We start from the raw sequence: 12,588 nt of genomic DNA, 5'->3' as shown, positions 1-12,588 counted from the left end.
CCAATAAACGCAACACTTCATCTTTGTTTTATTGACAGCCTCGATGAGCAACGCAGTGACGCGTGTCCCGAGACATCAATCAGCGTGACCAAGGGATCACGGTGGCGTGTGAGTCACAACACACCTACGAAATAAATAAATAATAATAATAGTAATAATAATAATAATAATAATAATAATAATACGAAGTGATGACGGTGGCGCGAGTCACAACACCGCTACGAAATAAATAGATAAATAAACAATGTGTGCAGAGGGATCATCTGAGGGGTGAGGGAGGTTTATATAAGGATCGCTAGTATTATTTTTTGTGTGTCAGTCTGCACTGACCTCTAACTGGTGGTTTGTTGAACAGTAATGTGACAGGCTGTTCTAGTTTATGCTGGATGCAACAAAACTTATTTCGCCCAACGTGGGGCTCGAACCCACGACCCCGAGATTAAGAGTCTCGTGCTCTACCGACTGAGCTAGCCGGGCTTGTAAGAGAAGAAAATAACATATTTAATAATAATAATAAGTCTATTTTCCACTTGAAGTAGTTATTCTTATTAACAAGGAAAACTTAGAAATATCACAGGAGACTCAAGACAGCCTTTAAAATGTAAAGACAAACACCAAAGTGCATGATCATAAATCTAATCCTCAAAACAAGATGTACAAAGATGTAAGAGTAACCACAGAGTCGTAGAAGCACACACCTTGCGGCACAACTAACACAACGCTCACTCACACTCCACGATCAACAACAACAGAAGCACACACCTTGCGGCACAGCTAACACAACGCTCACTCACACTCCACGATCAACAACAACAGAAACACACACCTTGCGGCACAACTAACACAACTCTCACTTACACTCCACGATCAACAACAACAGAAGCACACACCTTGCGGCACAACTAAAACAACGCTCACTCACACTCCACGATCAACAACAACAGAAGCACACACCTTGCGGCACAACTAACACAACGCTCACTCACACTCCACGATCAACAACAGAACAAAAACATATAAAACCAATAAAAATTTCATAAGACAATAACTTAAAAAAAAAAAAAGAAACTGAATGTAGAATTAAAAGTAGTATGAACCTTTTTTTTTTTTTTTTTTTTTTTTTTTTTGCACAAGTTAAATGGTAGCATGGTAGTGGGCCGTGTGACATGTGGTGGGAGGTGGCTCCATGTACTTGGACCTCTCAGAGCGAGGGATAATTTTGGTGGCGTGCAGTGCCACGGGTGACTTGATGGACAGTCTGTAAGGCCAGCAAGGTTGTCTGAGGAGAGACTGTTGACATGTTTAAAGGTTGTTATTGGTGTATCGTATGTTATTTTGTCTTCAATAGTGAGCCATTGTAGTTCATGTAAATACGTGTGACATGGTCATGTTTCCTGCTTTGCCAGAGAAATTGTGGATTTTTTTGTACTTTTGTTAATAGTGTTGTATGTGTAGTGCCTCAAATTATATTACAATAATTGAAAATACTCAACGCAAGAATTTTTTTGTGCTATTACTGTGCGTGTCGTTTGAGAGAGAGAGAGAGAGAGACGCTCCCAGTAATCTTTAATATTAATAATTTTTTCGCACCGATGAGAAATAACAATCTCTTGCCTTCCATTACCGAATTACTTGTTCCCTCGTAGCCAATAATTAGGCGAACACTCAGTGACCGGCGTACTTGTGTTCATTAGTCACACTTGCAGGCAACGCGTCACCGAGCGGCGCTGCTCCCCGGACTGGCAATTTCAACAAGAGTACTGCGTGTTTTGTTTCCTAGTGAGCATCATTTCCAGTGCATTTCCCTTCACAAACGCACCTCACCCATCACAAATACTGAATGTTTTTTTTCCTTTTCAATCAGTATTATTTTCCTTTCCCGTGCGTTTCTCTTCCACGCGGCGCTCTACCATAATTGTATTTCTCGCCAATGAACCTCGTCCATTTCCTTCCGGCAGCGTAATGCAATGCGCCTCGCTCGCCGCTCAGGCATTAACGGAATTACGCCTCGAGGACACACCGGCGCGGGGACACTGAGGACACACCGGCGCGGGGACACTGAGGACACACCGGCGCGGGGACACTGAGGACACACCGCCGCGGGGACACTGAGGACACACCGCCGCGGGGACACTGAGGACACACCGCCGCTGGGACACTGAGGACACACCGGCGCGGGGATACTGAGGACACACCGCCGCGGGGACACTGAAGACACACCGCCGCGGGGACACTGAGGACACACCGGCGCGGGGACACTGAGGACACACCGCCGCGGGGACACTGAGGACACACCGCCGCGGGGACACTGAGGACACACCGGCGCGGGGATACTGAGGACACACCGCCGCGGGGACACTGAGGACACACCGCCGCGGGGACACTGAGGACACACCGCCGCGGGGACACTGAGGACACACCGGCGCGGGGACACTGAGGACACACCGCCGCGGGGACACTGAGGACACACCGGCGCGGGGACACTGAGGACACACCGCCGCGGGGACACTGAGGACACACCGCCGCGGGGACACTGAGGACACACCGCCGCGGGGACACTGAGGACACACCGCCGCGGGGACACTGAGGACACACCGCCGCGGGGACACTGAGGACACACCGCCGCGGACACGAAAGGAAGGGAAAAGAAATGGCCGAAATAGACCAGAATGCCACAGCCCTTTGCGCCGCCACCAAAGCGGAACAATAAAGGAAAAGCCAAAAGCGTTCTAAGTCTTTGATCTCGTTCCTTGCTTCCATTACTAAGAAATCACACAAGACCGCATGGTTCATGTACGGCGTGCCATGTACACACGCCTGCCTGGGATGGCATGGTGCCTGCAAATGCCTGGTGGAGGGAAGAGAGCAAGTGGTGCGGGACAAATCACAATAGAGAGAGAGAGAGAGAGAGAGAGAGAGAGAGAGAGAGAGAGAGAGAGAGAGAGAGAGAGAGAGAGAGAGAGAGAGAGAGAGAGAGAGAGAGAGAGAGAGAGAGAGAGAGAGAGAGATTGTCAAATTACAGACAATTGGATGAAGTCGATATCTAATTTCACCCAGTACCACGTCATTCATAAATACATAAAAATTATAACCAATCATGAGAAATAAATTCTACAGCAATTACATTGTATGAACAATATCATATACCCACAAGCACAACAAAATAAACGCAACTGAAAATTACTGATAGATCACCAAAACTCGTGGACAAATGATCACAGAGTCCTCCAGCCAAGAATCATAACCGTGGGGCAAAAGCCTTGGACTTCTTTAATATATTTTCCAGCACTCCATTCTGTAATATGCATATAATGTGGAGAGTCACGTCAGCAGTGTTATTGTTCCGGAATTGTCTCACGCATGAACACCTCAATACATAATGCTCTGAAGTGTGACCATTTTCTTTCCCACACATCGTGCACCGTGCTTCCTCAATGTTCAATACTTCTTTGTACTGCCAGTAATACTTGTAACCTAACCTCCTCCTCATCTTGACCGCATCACTTCTTGCACCATCTCTTCCATAGGTAACACTAACATGGTCACTAACCGTATCACAATGTTCAAGTGTACTACTGTTGACATGTTCCCTAGCCATCCTAGTTCTTTCTATACAATACTGTTCCTTCCTAACTACACTCCTTATTTGCCGGATAGACAAGTTACATATCACATCAATGACATCTCTGTGAGCCCCACACTTGGCCAGCATACCTGCCTTTTCATTTTGGGTAATTCCACCCTGAGAGGGTACCCAATAAAATGTAACAGTAATTCTCCTCAAAATGGCTTTACATAGAGACACAATTTCTGCATGTACAGGTTTCCAACTATTAAGTGAATGTAGTGCCGCCCTGCTGTCCACAAAGATGCGCACATCCTTATCTTTAGTTAACACTTCATGAACAGCTACATAAATAGCATACAATTCAGCCTGAGTCGATGACATGCCATCACACAATGGAATAGCTACTGTACTTTCCCACGTCTCCTCACACTCGTTGTAATCACACATTAACACACAGCCAGCTCGACCATCCTCACTCACTCACCCATCACAAAAAACATGTATGTTATTTTCCTTTTGTACACAATCGACCATATGGGTGTACGTGGCCCTCAGATATCCAGTAACATACTCAAATTTCCTCATAGATAATGGTTCAACCATCACCTCCAGTGCCACGTCCTCCCAGGGAGGGACAACACCGTTGTCGCTCACCTGTAAAGGACAACACTGGTGCGCAACCTTGTACCTTATCATAAGCTCCTTAACATGCCGTACAAAGGCAGATTTACTTCTAGTACATTGCAGCTCTCTCACAATATCCAAGTGTCTACCCAGTCTAACATTTTTAACAACAGTTTTAACACACAGTTCTTGTATTCTGTCACATACACTCGGCAAATTCAATTCCAGTCGCATCGCATCAATCATTGCATTACGTTGACAGCAAAAAATAATTTTCAAGGCCTCATTTTGCAAAAGTTCAAGTTTGCGTAACCTTTCCATCTCCAACACAGACAAGCATGGTGCAGTATAGTCCATAAGTGATCTAACAGTAGTTATGTACATCATACGAAGGACCGGAATCCCAACGCCAAGACCCGAGCAGGCCAGAGCACGTAGTGGCTGTAGTCTGCCCTGACATAAGGCTTCCATGTGCCGCAGCTCAGCAATCTCTGCAGACTTGTTATAACCTATGTACATCCCCAGAGAGAGAGAGAGAGAGAGAGAGAGAGAGAGAGAGAGCATCGTTCACCTAACTATTCCTTGCGCACGGCCACACAGACGACCTCTGAACCATCCACGAGTACGAGTACTTAACTAATCGAGCGTCTCCTAATCGTATTTGGAACACAGGCCATTGTGGTTACGATCCATGAAGGAAGCCCTCCTCGTAGTCGCCCACCTAGCGCATTATTCCCGCAGCATACCAATACAAATCGATTGCATACAGAGGAAAGACAGACGAAACAGAAGCATAATATAACGAAGGAGTGTTGGTGCTGTAAATGCCGCGGGTCGTTGTCGCGCTTTGTGAAATAATCTGGTGGAGAATGTGAGTCTGATTTGGAAAGACACCACTGACAGGAAAAGAGACGATCCAGTAGTTTATATCTTTTAGTGGATGTATTTTTTTTTTTTTTTTTATTGCCAAGTTAGTCAAAATTCAACATGTGCTATACTGATGTTGCGAGTCAAAAAGTTAAATGGCTACTCTTAAAGCCATTGTTTACTGGCCAGAAATGTGTTGTTGTTGTTGTTGTTGTTGTTGTTGTTATTTCATATTATTATTATTATTATTATTATTATTATTATTATTATTATTATTATTATTATTATCATTATTACTTTACATTTTCCTCCTGCGTGATTTGATCTACGAAACAACAACGAATAATTGAATTTAGTAACGCATCCATCTCCCATACGCCACTCTACACAAATTACATGTATGTAGAAACGAAAAACGTGATTACATTCCTGATTACATTGAAGGCCCAAGGCAGGGTTGGTTTCCGCCCACCCAGCTTACCAAAGTAGCGGGTGTGTTTATCAGCTTGTCATGTAGAATAAAGCTTTAACATACATTTACCGTAAACTAAATGAGCAGGTTGGAAATAATGCAATATTGTATCCACCGTGAACTCAATTGAAATGCACTGTGCTCTCCTGCCCCCTCTTTGATTTGTATTATGACTAATGTACTTTTGTGAGTCAGTGAGAGTCGCCCATCGAAATCCACCGCGTTATCAATATTTTTTGTTATCCATTCGTCTGTTTATTACTTAATCGAGGAACGAAATTCTCTCTCTCTCTCTCTCTCTCTCTCTCTCTCTCTCTCTCTCTCTCTCTCTCTCTCTCTCTCTCTCTCTCTCTCTCTCTCTCTCTCTCTCCCTCAACACGTCATAGCAAGGCAGTTCTGTTCCCGTAATATCAAATTAGATTTTCCTACACAATCGCCTTGCCCTTAACGAATACACGCCACGCTCTTAAACTCATTAAATCTCAACAGCAATCCACTTCAGCCCAATTTGCATCCACTCGTCCGCTAGTACAGACTACTGACTCTTCGTTGCTCTTCATTGTACAGCGCCATCCGACGCTTATTAATGTATTGTAGTGGAGGTGACTGAAACGAGCTGTGCAGTACGCGCTCTTTGTATTCAGAAGCGGTCAAACCTGTGAATTAACATATTATCACTAATACTGAGAGTAACACAAAGGAGTATATCATAGGAAACACAGGTATTGCAGTACATCATTGTCGTGACACTTCACGTCGTCAATTCCGTACAATTACATAAATATCCTAATACTATGATGAATACATACACAGCGAGACGCTGCTGGGCCCCTACAGCATTTGATGTTCATTATGTCGCAGATGTGTTATCAGCGCTCACGCCACAACAACCGACCCGTCGATGAGAGAAAGAGCTGAGAGGGCAAATGCAACGCCCCTCTCACTCTGCTATGCTGGCGCGCCCTACACTCCATACACTACTCATGACACTAGCCATGTATAACAACCACGTCTCTACGAATAAATAACGTTAACAAAGAAAACATAAAATGGCACACCACAATGTATCTGTAGCCGTCGTGTAAGTTGTGCGTATACGGCGGCTACATACATATCTGTCTATCTGTTAATCTATCGCTCTCTTTGATTGTTCGTCTGTCTGTCTATCTGTATAAATCTACCTATCTATCTATTTATCTGTCTATCTATTCATTTATATGTTTGTGTTACTGAGGATAATCTCTCTCTCTCTCTCTCTCTCTCTCTCTCTCTCTCTCTCTCTCTCTCTCTCTCTCTCTCTCTCTCACACACACACACACACACACACTAATGCACAACGCCGCAAACTGTCACAGCCTGTGTCTCATCGTCAAGGTGGTTCAGGGGAATAGTTGCTTTGATCGCCTTTAAGTCACGCCGAAATTATATAATACGATTTGCCGAGCCGTCAAACCATAATCATATTTTAATCTTTTTTAATGTTTTTTTTTTTCAGTTTTTTAGCTTTTTTTTTTTTTGAAAACAGGCACGACCTTTCTTTCTTTCTTTCTTTCTTTTTTTGGGTCACGTCTATCGTGTGTGTGTGTGTGTGTGTGTGTGTACGGCTGTTGTTACTCTATTCAACTACCAACCAGAATTCATCTTTTCAGTCCACAATCCTTGAAGTCTTGTGTATTATAGCTACGCAATTCTCTCTCTCTCTCTCTCTCTCTCTCTCTCTCTCTCTCTCTCTCTCTCTCTCTCTCTCTCTCTCTCTCTCTCTCTTAAAACTGGAGGTGACAATGAAAGTGTTGCAGGTAAGTACTACGCCCTTAAAATGTTTTCATTAATCTACTTGTTTTCACTTTATTCCACAGTTTACCGTTCCTTCTTTAGCTACGCCATGCGAGCTAATACTATTATTACAAAATTAGAAAAGAGAGAGAATGAAATCATGGAACACTTTGAAATTCATTTAGTTCTGGAATAACAGCAGCGAGTGGTGGGGGTGCGTGGCATAGCAGTGGCCATCGTGAGGTAGTTGTACATTAGGGTGCCGTTGCGGTGGCTGGCGAGTACTATTATGCAAACAAACAAAGCCTCTCGTATAAACACTGAGCTTTCCAGTCAGAACAAGCGAAAAGGGAAGTTCAGTGCATAAAAAAGAGATAATTAGGTACAAGTGTCTGAAAACTACTAATGAGCAGCGAAGTTTGCATTGCTGAGGTGAGGCTGTACTGATCTGTTTGTCTTTATACGCATCAATGTCTAATACCGTTTAATTTATATGAATAAAAACAAAGCGCACTACATATCATTACGGATTATAACTCGTAAAGAGGCTCAAAGCGACATGCACAACATTCTTTGAGCGCGATGCGTGGCAGCGGCATCAACACCTACAACTTTGTCTGTTTTCAGTTTTAAAACAAAGTAAATATAAAGAAAACATAATTTGCCTTCACAGAGACTGTCAACGCAACGTTTATACAATGAAGAAAGAAAGGCAGATTTTTTTTCTTTTTTATTTAGTTTTGTATGTGGGTCTGTATTTTGTATGCATGCAAATGAACGTTCTCTTGTTATCTATTCTCGTGTTATTGCCTGACTCGCTTAATCAAGACACACACACACACACACACACACACACACACACACACACACACACACACACACGCACACAGGGAAGGTTGTGCTCAGATCATATTTTTTACAATTTAATGAAGGAACTTACGACCGCAATGTACGGCCTCCACCAATGTCAGTGCTTCCCAAACACGTGGCTGCGAGTAACTGCTGTCACGATCGCTTACTTACTTACGATCGTACGATCCCGGTTATCTCTCCAAGAAAGTGGACGTTATACTGATCCCGGAAAGTTTTAAAGGTCTGGATTTTTAAAGGCTTCGAGTGCCTACCCGACCTATCAGAAATCGCCAGAATTACACCCTCTCACTCCACCTTTACCTTGACACAGCACACCTGGAATCACCTCTAATACCAGATCAATGTTGGGGGAGTAGAAAACACGATTATTCTATGTTACAAGCACATATATTAATACTAATTATAATTCACAAACAACATGAGGTAGTACACGTTACTACATGACGTTCTCGTCACTTCACACAACACCACAACCCGTTTACACCTCCACCAGTCACTGAAATATTCCCTTCAACCGCAAGAATTTACTCAGACGCCATTACCGCGTCCCCAGACAATAATTCCCGTATTTCACCTCCTCAAGCCTCACAGGAGATTACCATCATCACCAAAGATTACCCATAACACCATAACATCATCCCCAAAATCACCAATACACCACAACACCAGCTTCCAAGGTCAACACCACAACCTCCACTCACAAAATGGCTGCCAGTTTGACCTATGACCCCTTCCAACAGCGTCACCGGCACAACTCAACAACCGAATTTCAGCGGACAAGAGCTCTTGGTACCACAAAAGACTCACTAACCTGATCCTGGATATCAAGGTTATACCGCTACACCACTAATACCTCCACACACTCACTCCATCACCAATCCACACCAAGATTCTCACCTGAGAAACGCCTTCCCTCCGATATACCTCACGACCTAAGGCGCTCTGCCTTCCTCTCCTTGGAATGTACGTAAAAACTCTAGTTATCCCAGCACACCAACGATCGTGACCCTGAAACAACTGTCCCTATACAAAGCCCGTTCAAGGCGTGCCGGGACACACATGCGACGACCCATCCCCACAGTGACCCTACCGCGCACCTCGGCTCCCAGGCCGGGCCCGACAAAGCACCGCCACCTCACCCCCATTCCCCAAGAGGAGGCGAGGCATGGTGGGACACACATGCGACGACCCATCCCCACAGTGACCCTACCGCGCACCTCGGCTCCCAGGCCGGGCCCGACAAAGCACCGCCACCTCACCCCCATTCCCCAAGAGGAGGCGAGGCATGGTGGGACACACATGCAACGACCCATCCCCACAGTGACCCTACCGCGCACCTCGGCTCCCAGGCCGGGCCCGACAAAGCACCGCCACCTCACCCCCATTCCCCAAGAGGAGGCGAGGCATGGTGGGACACACATGCAACGACCCATCCCCACAGTGACCCTACCTCGCACCTCGGCTCCCAGGCCGGGTCCGACAAAGCACCGCCACCTCACCCCCATCCCTCGGGAGCCTCGGTCTACCGTTCCCTTGCCATCACTGCTACTCACCAACCCCACCAGCCTAACCAACAAGTTTGACGAATTAAGTGTTGTTGTGAAACAAGAGGACCCAGACATTATTGCAATAAGTGAAACATGGTTCTCAGTGAATAAGCCGGCTCACCAGTATGAAATTAATGGCTATGACTTGTTCCACAAAAACCGTGACACCCGTGGCGGAGGAGTGTGTTTGTACGCGCGAAAACATTTACAAGCAGTGAGAGCACAAATCACTGTCCCTCCACACCTTGAGTGTCTCTGGGTACACCTGAAAAAATGTAAAACAAGTGTCCCAAATAATATTGTGTGTGCTGTGCTATCCCCCAGATTCTGACGCTAATACACATAGTAATCTCACTGAACACATAATAACGAGTGTGGATATGTTCAGACGGAGGCATAATAATTGTAAAGTGAAAATCTGTGGTGATTTTAATGGGCTTAATAAAGATCAGATATGTAATCAACTGAGTCTGAAAAACTTGGTGACACAGCCCACTCATGAAAATTCCGTGTTAGATCTTGTGCTAACAGACATGCATTACTATAGGTCCCCTGTATATCTGCCCCCTATTGGTCTGAGCAGACACAAGTGCGTGTTGGTGCGGCCGGCCACACCAGCCTCACCCCCGCGCCACCACGCTGTGCAGTACCGCCCCTACAAGGAATCGTCCATGAGGGAATTCGAATCCTGGATTACAGCGGTAGACTGGTCATTCCTAGAAACATACCCCAGCATAGAACAACAAGAAAATGCATTGCACGCTATCCTCCAACACCAATACGAAGCCTACTTCCCGCTGGAAACATGGCGAAAGCGAGAGAGTGACCAACCGTGGATGACCCCTGAGATAAAGCGGTTGATAGTTAAAAAGCGAAATGCGTACAACAAAGGGAACACAGAACGATATCGTGAACTAAATTGTTGTGCAAAGAGAAAAATCAAACAGGCGAAACATGACTATTTTGTGACGACACAAAGTGAAAGTGGATTTAACAAGTGCATTGCAAAACTTATAGAACCTAAACGAAAGCCTGTAAGCCTCCCTTTCCTCAACCTAAGCGACCCATGTGAGATTGCTAACGCGATAAATGCACACTTTTCCACAATATGTACAAACTATCCACCCTTGGACCCAAGTATCGTACCTGCCCACCAACCTTCACTGCCTCCCCCTTACTACTCGAGGCATGATATTTATAAAGACTTAAAGAAAATAAAAACAAACAAATCTACTCCCCAAGGTGAAATTCCGCTAAAACTAGTAAAAGAATTTGCATATGAACTGAGCCAACCGCTTGAAATAATTTATAACAAGTGCCTACAAACAGGAGCCTGCCCTGACCGGTGGAAGCAGTCCACAGTGATAGCCCTGCCAAGCCAAGGCGGCTGATGTGACCAACCTGGGGCAGCTACGCCCCGTGTCTCTCACACACACTTTCGGGAAGGTGGTGGAGGGGCGCGTTGCAGACGTAGCCCTGACGGACAAGCGCCCACACATCGATGGGCACCAGTTCGGGAACTTGAAGGGACGCTCTACCACGCAGTACATGGTGTTCCTCCTGGACGCCATCCTGAAAGGTCTGGAACAGCGTAATACGGTGGCCCAGATGTGCCTGATTGATTTTAAGAAGGCTTTTGACAACGTGGATCACAGCGTAGCAGTGACTCAACTGTACAACTTCGGCTGCCGCACGTCATTTCTACCATTCATTTCATCTTTCCTCACGGGCAGGCAGCAGCGTACCAAATACAAAGATAAAACATCCACGTGGCTTCCCACCACATGTGGGGTGCCGCAGGGGACCTGCATCGGACCTGTCATCTTCCTTGCCCTCATCAACAGCCTGTTACAACATTCATCCCATAAAGTGAAATTTGTGGATGACGTCACTGTGTTCTCGGTAAATACAACAGCGGACCTGCAAGCAAACCGACTCCAGCAACTTATCACCACCATCAATGAACAGTGCCAACAACTCAAATTAATACCCAACCCAAATAAATGTCAACTGATAAATATCAACCTCTTGCGGCAGGGTGTGGCATTTCCAGATGTGCATCTCGACGCCAACCCCATCCCCTGCGTCGACATAGCCAAAGTAGTCCGACTAGTCATGAACTCCAACTTGACCTGGCAGGACCACGTCGACCACATCGTCAAGAAGGCTTCCAAGCTATTCTTCATGCTATTCAAAGCGAGATCGTTTGGAGCAACACAGCAACAACTAGTGCAGCTATACTGCCAGCGTATACGACCCGTGCTGGAGTACGCGTGCCCGGTGTGGCATCCCGGCCTTACATCCGCACAACGAACCACCCTGGAACGTGTGCAGAAGCGGGTGTGTCGTATCATCCTCGGAGGCAGCTACAACAGGTACATAGCCACGCTTACCACGTTCGGCCTGCCTTCCCTGGAGGACAGGAGAGGTCAGCTTACCCTCAGTTTTGGGGAGAAAATGAAAGAAAATGACCACTTGCAGCTTCTCCCCCAGCGAGCACCATCACGGTATCAGACCAGGCACAGTGCCAGGTTACCGCCTGTCAGGTGCCGCACAGAAAGGTACAGGAACTCCACCATCCCCTATGTGACTCGCCTGGCCAACAAGTAGACATAACTGGCACAAAAATACATGGACACTATATTCTTTCTCTAAAGTGTTTTACCCTGGTAAACTTTTTACTTTAAGTTGATTTTAATAGTTTAAATATTTTAACCTAGTATATATGTATTGTTTTTAACTTTTATTTCCATGTAAATCAAGACCCCTTCAGCAACTATCACTGTATTATCTGCTGCCTCTTGATAAATAAACCTGATATTATTATTATTATTATTATTATTATTATTATTATTATTAATAAT

At 45.4% G+C, this 12,588-nt stretch overlaps 1 non-coding gene across 1 annotated transcript; it reads right to left on the bottom strand.

Moving 5' to 3' along the window:
• Positions 1–404: 404 nt before the first annotated feature.
• Positions 405–477, bottom strand: Trnak-cuu (transfer RNA lysine (anticodon CUU)). The gene has a single exon. It is a non-coding gene; the product is annotated as a tRNA-Lys (tRNA).
• Between the last annotated feature and the right edge of the window lie 12,111 nt (positions 478–12,588).

Source organism: Scylla paramamosain, chromosome 20 (assembly GCF_035594125.1).
Source record: "Scylla paramamosain isolate STU-SP2022 chromosome 20, ASM3559412v1, whole genome shotgun sequence".
NCBI classification, from domain to species: Eukaryota; Metazoa; Arthropoda; class Malacostraca; order Decapoda; family Portunidae; genus Scylla; species Scylla paramamosain.
The sequence above is the reverse complement of the archived record's forward strand: the minus strand, read 5'-3'. Positions and strand labels throughout refer to the sequence as shown.